Source organism: Benincasa hispida, chromosome 9 (genome assembly GCF_009727055.1).
Source record: "Benincasa hispida cultivar B227 chromosome 9, ASM972705v1, whole genome shotgun sequence".
NCBI classification, from domain to species: domain Eukaryota; kingdom Viridiplantae; phylum Streptophyta; class Magnoliopsida; order Cucurbitales; family Cucurbitaceae; genus Benincasa; species Benincasa hispida.
Window position 1 is genome coordinate 833,055 of NC_052357.1, and position 10,653 is coordinate 843,707.

The following is a 10,653-nucleotide window of genomic DNA, read 5'->3' on the forward strand; positions in this document are numbered from 1 at the left end:
TCTGAAGCTGAAGATGAAGCATCATTAAGGAATTCTCGAGCATTGAAGCATCATTAGCATCATTATATTAATACTTTATTCATGTTTATAGTAAATTGTAACATTTATCTAAATTTAAAGTGTATTTTGAATCAGTTGATGACGAAAAGTGAAAATTATATGCGATAAATAGAGATTTTCTTTCTCGTCCTCTTTTATTAATTTATTAATTGGGGGAAAAGTCCCAGACAAAAGGAGATTAGGTTGTATTTTTATACGAATAGGGATGGACATTCAAATCTAAGAAAAGATAGCTTATGACCTATTTAGTAGAGAATTTGAAAACAGATGTTTGAAGATAAGGAATTCAATGAAAGTTGTATTTCATGTTTTCATATATGTCTTTGATAGCAGATTTGTAAATTAGATTCTAATTTAAACAATTGTTTTAAAATGGATTTGATATTATATATTTATAAATCATAAAAATAGTTATAGTTATCTACTAATATTTAGTTGATAACAAACTATTATTAATATGTTTATTAATATAATTTATGTTAAATACATTTATATGATTTTTATTTTGTAATATTATATAATTTATAATACATTACATAATCCATATTATAGTTTTTAGAAAATGAATTGAGTTTATAATATGGCATACTATATTTCTAAATGTTTTTATCTTTATTGAATATAATTCTGCATTTTAAAATTAAAAATTCGAAATAGAGATACAATGAAACTTGAAAATGTTGTTTTTCAGATTTTTAACTATTAAATCTTAAAATAGTTTTTAGAAACAGAATCTCAGTTGTCTGCCAAACACATATTTTTTTAACTCGATGAATCCAAAAAACATAAAACAGAATTTAGATTCTCTATCAATCAGGTTCTTAACATTTTAAATCAGTTTAAGATTGATTTTGATGACATCAAAAGTGATGGTAGGAAAATTTTTAAAGGTTCCCCCCTTGTGTTTGATAAAACTAATTGTTTATGTCTAGTTTGATATGGTTTTTTTCTTTATAACTCTAAATTTCTTACTTTGTTATATACTTTTTACAATATTATGACTCGACTCTAAATGGTAATAGTAACGTTAAGAAGACAACGTACCATATAAGTACAAAGTAAACAACTTCAATCATAATCAAAATACTTTTGAAAAATGTCCAAGTAAACATGATCAAAAGCAATGATCCAACTACATTAGTGATTGAAGCCTATTACGATTGATATACCAATGAAAACCTATTACAACTGCTACGTTTACTCCCACTGAAAATGTAATAGATCAATGGGAATAAAAAAGTGGGTCTCTTTTGATTACTTTTGGTGTTGTTTACTTATGTTTTGTATTTATATTGACACATAGGCCCCACATCCAAGTAATGAAATAACGTAATCTAATTGATGAATAAAGAGTACTCAATCCGATTGCGCTTGAGAATTACATCACATCATTATTATTATCGTTATAGTTACCATTGTGGCTAACATTATTGTTACGGTTACAGTTGAATATTATCAATTTTGACATTGTTATCGTTACCATCACATCTTGACGTTCAGAGATAGAGGTAGAGGTAGCGATAACAGTAAATTTGACAAATTTCATAATTTTAAGAAAACACGATCAAAATTAATCCAATTATGTTTGCGATTCAAGCTTATTACAATTGATCCATCAATGAAATTTCATTACAATTACACTTTCATTACGGTTTGGTAAATGTGACCTTATATCAATTTTAACTACAAATTACTAAACATGGCCTAAATGTATAACTATGTTAATTTAACATATTATTGCCAATTAAATTATAAATTTAATTTAAACCTTTAGAAAGTTAAAATAAAATAAATGTATATTAGATAGGGAAAAAAAAACAAGGGAAATTATTTAAAATAACAAAACTACTAAAAATTTGTGATAGGTTGCGATAGACTGTTATCTGTGTCTATTGTGTCATGATAGACACATATAGTAGTTTATCTGTCGCAGTCTATTATAGATAGACTATGATATTTTATTATTATTTATAAATATTTTAATTTATTTTTCTATATTTAAAAATAATCCTATTGAGAAAAAAATGATAATATGAGAAAAGAATATCACGAAAAAAGAGAGGAAAGAGAATGAAGCTTAGAAACCTTATTAATTATTAGTTTTGGAAGGATATGGAGGACGCCATTGACATTTTTCTGTAACAATACGCTTTCTCATGTCTATTCTAATATTTATTTCTTTGACCCAAACAAATACCATTTTAACCAAAACAACATAATTGAAATGACACATGGTATGGTATGCATTACCGATTAAAAATATGTGGTTAAAATTTTACAGTCTTATTATATTAAAAAAAAAACACGTGTTATTTCGATCTTCATAATCCTTCACTTTTCCTCCTATATCTTAAAATACTGATATGTATTTTTTTAGAAAAATTTAAAATTCGTTATTAAAACTCAACATATTGTTTAAAGTCCATACTATTACTAATATCATCGTTTTAAGAGAGAAAAAAAAACATTTGATATTTGCAATTACAACTATCGTGAATTTAATTTATACCTAACGGTACCGTTATCCCACATTAAAAAGATCGCCTTTTTGGTAGACAGTTGTTTTTTTTTTTTTTTTTTGGGACTATTTTACTACTTTCTTTTATTTATTTTATTTTTTACTTATTTCCGTTATAGTACTATAAGGTTTTTCCCGAGCAAACATATATTTTTAAAGATTTTGACCATTCTTATTCTCAATGACAAAATGGGAAGCATCTCATTGTTGTTAAAAATTTGAATAATTTTTCACCGATATAAAAAAAAGTAAAATAATATTTAGTAAATTTTAGTTTAAGTTTGAAAATATGGGTCGGGGTGTTTAGTAAATAAATAAAAAAAAATCTTATTTTAGATATAATAATTAAAATAGATTTATAATCAATTTATTTTTCAATTTTTTTATAATTTAAAATTTAAAATAATTATTTGCGGTCTTTTTAAATATAAAAAATATATTTAAAAATATTTACACTTTATACAAAAAGCTCACAAGCACTCTTTGGGTTCCTAATTATTTAGTATGATAAATTTTGTTTGTTATAGATTAATTTTTAAATATTAAAAAAATAGCCTTATTTAAAAATATTATGGAATACTTCTTTTAAAAAAAAATGAGGCATTTAACTCATGAAAAATATAAAATAAATTTGATTAGGTGAGGAATATATAAATATATAAAATAAATCAAAAACTAAATATTAATGAAAAATTCTACCGGGTTTCAGAGGATACTGCTTTTAAAGTACCTCTGTTTTACCGTAAACAAACGGTATATAGCCTTAAGCCCAGCTTAACAGCTTTGCAACTTATCTAACCAAAATAACTTAAATTTGTTCTAAAAAAAGCTATTCGGGAGCCATAAGATTTTAGCTTTCCTATAAAAATTTTAACCGCTTAAGTTTTTTTTGGTAGAACAACTTATTTATTAACCTACCCATAATCACTTTTAAATTTGTTTTATCGTGTAAAAGCTATTTGGGAGCTTTCAGATTAACCACCAAGGCTATATGATAAATCAACTTGTTTATTAATCTACTCTAAATTGCTTTTAAATTTGTTCACTTATTTGATAAAAATTTTAAATTTTAACTTGCCTAAAAATTTGGTATCTTCCCTTACCCATTTCAAATTTTCATTCCATTAATTTATTTTCTCACATTTATTTCAAATTTTAACTAGTTCAATTTCTTATAACAATTTTTTTAAAGAATCTTTTATAAAAAATTTTAAATTAAACAAAATTAGTTGCAATTCAAATAATATATATTTTCAAATAATTATATTATAATAAATAATAAATTAATTATGAATATAGAAAGTAATTGAAATAATCATCTACTTTTTGTTCATATAGTTAAATTACACAAATGTACTAAACATCATAACCATTTTTTTCTAATTTAAAATTAAACTTCACCAAACACTATCTTATTCCAAATTTTAATCTGTTCAATTTCTTATGATAAATATTTTTAAAAAGAAAAATCTTTTATAAAAAGATTTTAGTTAAACAAAATTAGTTACAATTCAAATCATATATATTTTTAAACAATTATATTATAATAAATCATAAAATGATAATCTACTTTTGTTCATATAACTAAATGACACAAATTTGATATTAATTTACTAAACATCATAGCTAATTATTTTCTAATGTAAAATTAAACTTTACCAAACACTATTTTACTTTTTCACACCAGGATTTTTTTTAAAGCACGACTACCTCTACTTGCAATTATTTTAAAAGGTACGGATAATTTCAAACTAAGTCTTATTTTTTAGAAGGTCAATTTTATGATAATAGTACTTTGTTAACTTAAGTTCAAAACTCTACAAATAAATTTTGAGAAATTTAAAATATAACTTTGTATATTTTTTCCAAAAAGCAGAGTTCTTGTAGCCAAATACATTTTGTATCATCAATTTGAATGTCTTAAAAGCAAATGTTCTTTGGCCAAGCTTCAAATCCTCTATATATCTCCATTTCTTGAACTAAAAAACTAATTTTTACTTTTTGTTACAAACGTAAAAGAAATAAATTGAAAAAATTGTAAGACTAATTCTTAAATATGAAAGGATGGTTATTAATCACACTCTTCTATAGTTTCAAGTTAGTTCATTACCTCTCCAATTTTCTTGTAATTAATTTTTAGTCATTATAATCCACACTTTTTCCTTAGCACTTGTTCTAGCAATTCAAATACAAAAAGCCACTGGCACATCCAGTACCTCTCTCAACCTCCACCCGTTTGGGAGAAAACGTTTTATAAACAGGTTAAGCAATAAGTAACAACAATTTTACATATACTCCAGATATGGGGAAGATCTAAAGTGAAAACTTTTAAACACTAAAAAATATTCAATAAAATTCATACAACACAAACATTTGAGAGAAAAGTTAAAAAGAGTGATCATAGATAGGGAGAAGTATTTCAAACTTATATCTAAGCAGTTATTATTATTATTTTTGTAGTTATCTTGTGATTATTAAGAGTATACATATGTTAGTTTTTTTTTTAAAAAAAAAATGTCTAGTAACAAAATCAATAAAACACAACACATTTTTACATTTGAATAATTATCAATCAAATTTAGAAACATCAAAGTTTTGCTTCAATTGAAATAAACATTAAAGTTTCTTTTACCAATTATAAGAACCCAAACACAAAAGCAAAATTTGACCAAACCATAAACTCTTGATCTCTAATTTAAACAAAAACAAGCATCTCTCACTCTAAATTAAAAATTCCCCACCAAAAGAAAATCAAAATATTTACATTAGTTTCTTCAATTTTCCAATACTATCAATATCAACCCCTATTTTTCAAATAAAATTTTTGAAAAAGATTATCTTTTTAGCCCCTAAAATCTTAAAAGGTAACTTATTATTGAAGACTCAGGGACTAAAAAGTAATTTTACGAAATACGGTTTCCTTTCAATTTTCAAAACCTACCGTGATCGGCGCTTGCCGGCCACCGGCACTCTCTGTTTCTGGCCGCTCGATTTTCCGAAAGCGCTGCAGAGTCCACAAGCAGAAACTCTAGGCGACGGCGGTTCCACCGCCGGAGACACCGTCTCTTTACTCCGGAACCCCCGCCCTTCGCCGTGATTTGATCGGCTTGGGTCAGTCGTTTGAATTCGGGGAATATTTCTTGGGATCCTCAGCTCCGCAACGGCGCTGATTTCCGTCGTCTTTCCCCGACTTTTAAGCTCCTCCGATAATGAACTTTGTCGTCCCAAACAACACGAAGATCCCTGCCGCGGAAGGACACCACAGATCTCTGTAGACCAGCCATGTCGCCCCTTTTCTCAATCTGCTCCGTCTCTTTTTGTTTTCTCTCTGAATTAAGTCTAAAACGACTTTACTGAAGAGGAGGAGCATATGATGGATTTTAATTAGTTTTGGGAAACAGGGAACTTAGTCAACAGATTTATTTTAAGATTTAATAGGTCAATTATTGATGCTTTTACATTAGGAGAATTTTTAAAAAATAAATAAGTAAATAGCATTTGGTGGAATTATTTATTTCATTTTATTATAATATTTTACCGTCAATAAATCTAAATCTAATTCGGTATGTATAAAATGAGGAGGAAATGTAACATATATTCAATGTGGTATTTCAAAGATCTTAGAATTTATAAGATATAAAAAGATAAAAAGATTTAGAAGAAGATGACAGAAAATATATTTAGGAACAGGGACTTTAATATAAAAAAATATTTAAAAATATTTAATTTTATAAAAATATATATATAAAGATTTTAAAGATTTTTCTATTTATAAGAATTTTCCTCAATATCTTTATATATAATATATGATATTACATTCGAATATTTATAATATTATATATTTGATTAATCAGTTATAATTGTCCAAAAAAATAGTGTTTGAAAATAATTTTTTTGGATAAATATTAATTTTTATCTCTAGATTTTGAGTTTGTATCGGCTTAAATCTAAAACTAATAGTTGTATCAATTTAAATTCAAACTAATAATTGTATAATTTAAACTCTGAACTTTTATAAATATATCAATTTAAATCCGAAACTATCCTCAATTACTAGTTTAAATTAATACAATTATTAGTTTGAGGTTTAAATTGATATATTTATGAAAATTTAGAGTTTAAATTGAAACAATTATTAGTTTAATATTTAAATTGATATAACCCAAAGTTTAGAGGTGTAAATTGATATTTGTTCTAATTTTTTATCCGTTAAATATAATAATAATTTTTATATGAGACTTTTTTAAAAAAAGAAAAAAGAAAAATTAAAAATAAATTGCTGGGAGTAATTTTTAGTTTTATTAAAAATCCGGACGAAATGATATTTGAAAAGAAAAAAGAAAAAAGCTCCACACCAAAATATTTATATAGTTGAAAATTGTACTGTGATTATATTATTCTGATTTGTTTTTATCTTTTCGGTTTCATGTTAGTAGCAATTGGTTATTTTATTCTTAATCAATATTAATTTGTGTGCAATCAATTTGGAATAATTTTGATTTTGGAGATTTATGATTGTCTTTTTTATTTGTTTATTTATTATCAAAGAGATTTATGATTGTCAAATGGTTAAATATGAGATGTCATCTTTTAATTGGAAAGATTATGGGGAAAAAAAATATGGAGGATAACGAGATGATAATAGTTAGACTAAATTATATAAAATATCTATAAATTTTGTATTTTTTTTTTTTTTTGTAAAAATATCTTTTTAACTTTCAAAATTTTAAAAAATGCCCTTAAACTCTAAAATGAGTTTAAAATATGTTGATAGCTAGTTTTGATGGAAACTGTTAGTATTTTATGTAAAAAAATACTCACGAATTTTCAAAAGTTTAAACAACACCTTTAAATTTTTTTTTTTAAAAAAAGTTTAACAATACTCTTACTGTTATACGAATAGAAACCATTAATATTGTTTTACTTCCCTATTTTTCATCTTTTTTCTCCCTTTTTACTCTTTTCTTCAGTACCTTTTTACTCTTTTTTTAAATGATTTGACATTTTTTTATCTAACATAATTAAATAAATAAAACAAAGAAAGAGAACAAATGTTGTAAGCCTATTTAAATGGTTTGAGTTAAGGTATTTAAATGGTTCTCTCATCTCCCTATTTAAATGGTTTGAGTTAAGGTATATGAAATATATTAAGAAAAAGAGAACAAAGAAAACACCAAGTCCTTTTAGGACTTAAATGTTTTAACAAAATTGTATATTAGTAATTGTATGTGTGTTAATAGCCAAATACATTTTTTATTCGATTACGATTATATATGCCCAAAAATGCAAGTGACTTTACATACAATCAACTATTTTAAGGAGAGATTTTAATTTTGAAATTTTGTGGGATTTTATGATTGAACTAAAACTTTGGTTGCTAAAAAATGTTGTAAGCCTAAGAAATGGAAAATTAAGAGAAAAATGAAAGTATATATATAAAAAAATGAAGATATCTATATAATTTGTTTTAAAATTGATTTTTTTCGAACATAAAAAAATTCAAACAAATTGATCGCTATATTAATGGTAGGAGTATTTTTAAATTTTATTAATTTCGAAGTTATTTTTACAACGAGGTATTAACGATTTTTGTTTATATACTAACAAGGAAGGTATTTTTTTTAACTTTTTTTTTAAGTTAAGAGTATTTTTGAAACTTTTGAAAGTTGAGAAATATTTTTAAACAAAACTTTAATGGTTTAAGGATATTTTTGAAATTTTTTAAAACTCAGAGATATTTTCGACACAAATACAAAGTTCATGAGTATTTTTTATAATTTAGCCTAATAATTAAATAGATCCATATACCCACATAAAAAAAGATATATCTATCTCATTTTCTTGAGTTGGAGGATAATTCTTAGTTGGGTTTGATTTTGCTGGTACAATAATTTAAGATGTAAGAATTTAAATTCCGAGACCGCTTAATTATAGAACTATACTTATGTTGACGATTCTTATTTATTAATATAATTCAAAATAAATAACATTTATATCTCAAACAAAAAATAATAATAATAAATAGCATTTAGGATTAAGCTAGTAGTAATCTTTTAAACATGATAAATATACAATTCATCAAGTATGTTATCTTTTTATATTACGTTATGTGGCATCTTCAAACAATATATACACATATAAAAATACAACGAATTTAAAAATAAATATTAATGGAAGAAGTTTTACGTTATATAAACAAGAAGAAAAACAATAAATTATACTCTTGACAATAAATTATACTCTTGTAATTAACTTAGAATATATTATTTAAATTAAAATAAAGTTGAAGTTTGAATGGTTGAAGTGACTTTGTAGAGTTTTAGACCGGTTTCGAATTTGTTTAAGTATACATTTAAATTATATGGATTAATTTACGGTATATTAAAATTGATGGTTTAGAAGATTGATCAATGTTTGACAAAAATGATTAAAATGGAATGATGTATATCATCTAATTAAATGTGAATATTGGAATATGTACATGTTTCAACTTTCATTTAAAATATATATATATATATATATATATATATAAAGAATAATATGTCTTAGGCTTATCATGGACTTTAAAAATTCTCAAAATACTTGTCACTTTAATTTGAATATCATAGGTGTTTGATACAACCTTCACGTGACAATATTTGTAAATTTATAATTTGATGAAGAGATAACTTGTGAAACAAAGAAAATGGCTCCAATTCCAAAGTCAGATATAATAACTATATTTATAGAGAAAATGAGATAGAGTTTACTTTTTTTCCTTATGATAAAAATGAGATGGATATTTCTTAATCCTAATAAATTAAGATTAGATATAATAAGATAATTGATTAGCTGACAATTGGACTTATTTGAAGTAAGTCCACTCTATCTTGTATTTATCTTCCCCTATTTTTTTTTTATTTTTTATTTTTGACATATTTCGTCATGTCCAATTTTACCCACAACAATGTATTATTTTATATTAGTTTTTTAAACAACAATTGTGAAATTGGAGATTGAAAATCCAACTTTGAGTAAGAGAATGTGTAAGAAATATTGTTGAGCTAAACTCATTTTAATATTGTTTGATATTAGTTAGCAATAGCACCATTGGAATAGTTGAAGTGTCATGCATAATAATTAAGAGACTGGTTGGGGGTTGAATTGAGATAAGATGTCTGAAGCTCATATGTCTGTAGAGTTTATATATCTATGGAGTTTATATGTCTGTAGTTGGGGTGCAAAGTTATTTGGTCTGAGTTCATATATATATGTTTAGGGTGGTTGAATTCATATGTCTGAGGTATTTGTTGCAGTTTTTTTAACTCCAAATAATCTGCTTTTATGATTATTATTTTTGTTTTGAAACTTTTTTATTCAATTACCCATCTTTGTTTGAATAAAATATGGATTACAATTTTTTTTCTTTTAATTTTTAAAATTTTTATTTCTTTCTTTATTTTTTTCTTGGTGTAATGAACAATAATTAACCAATTACATTTGTTGCAAAAATATGGTTAAGTAAAATGAGAAACCAAAAAAAAAAAATCAAAACTTTTGATTCCTAATTTTTCTCCATGAATTTCATTATCATCTTCTTCTTTTTATTTTTCTTCATGTTGTTGCTCTTTTTTTTACTTTGCCATGATTTGTTTAATTAAATCTCCCCCATCATCTTAGCAGCCAATGAAATCTCACCACGTTTCTTCAACAATTTCACTTTCAGTTCCTCTAAATTTGGAGAATCATCAGAGAACAAATTTTCACTTTTCACTAATTCTTGGTGGAATGTTTCAGGAAAAAATCTTCATTTAATGGTTTTTTTTTTTTTTTGGTTCTATGTTACATACTTTTTAACCACATATATGTTTTTCGTCTAAATATTCTTAACACTCATTTGATTTGTGAATTTAATTAAATAATTTACAAATATTTATATATAAATATTGCACAAAAATATGATTATTTATATAAACAATAACCCTACAACATACTTTAATAGTCATCAGTCTTATAATAGTCAGAAGTGGTTAGTGAAGATGATTTTCGCTGGAGATTGTAGTCAGAAGTGGTTGTCAGAGCCTAAAGTTGGTATT

General features: G+C 24.6%; 1 pseudogene; it reads right to left on the reverse strand.

The window, feature by feature from the left end:
* Positions 1-5,126: 5,126 nt before the first annotated feature.
* On the reverse strand, positions 5,127-5,975 carry LOC120086546 (annotated as a pseudogene).
* Positions 5,976-10,653: the final 4,678 nt, after the last annotated feature.